This window comes from Octopus bimaculoides, chromosome 18 (genome assembly GCF_001194135.2).
Source record: "Octopus bimaculoides isolate UCB-OBI-ISO-001 chromosome 18, ASM119413v2, whole genome shotgun sequence".
In the NCBI taxonomy this organism is placed as follows: domain Eukaryota; kingdom Metazoa; phylum Mollusca; class Cephalopoda; order Octopoda; family Octopodidae; genus Octopus; species Octopus bimaculoides.
In genome coordinates, this window is record NC_068998.1 from 3,168,453 (window position 1) to 3,168,765 (window position 313).

The window sequence follows — 313 nt, forward strand, 5'->3', positions numbered from 1 at the left end:
ATATATATATATATATATATATATATATATATACATATATATATATATACATACATGCATGAGGGAGAGAGAGGGAGTGTGTGAGAGAGAGACAGTGAGGAAGAGGGAGAGAGAAAGAGACTTTAGATAAATGAATACATAGTTTATCCTACAGTAGATATTTTTTTTTTCTTTAATAGTTTTGATGCTTAACACGGATTAGATCTCAGGACATGCTGCTCTAAATTTCCTCTAATACCACCATTAGAACCACTTTAGTGCACCGCCTTAAGAAGCATCCTACAATTGGTTTTGCATATTTGCCATTTAATTA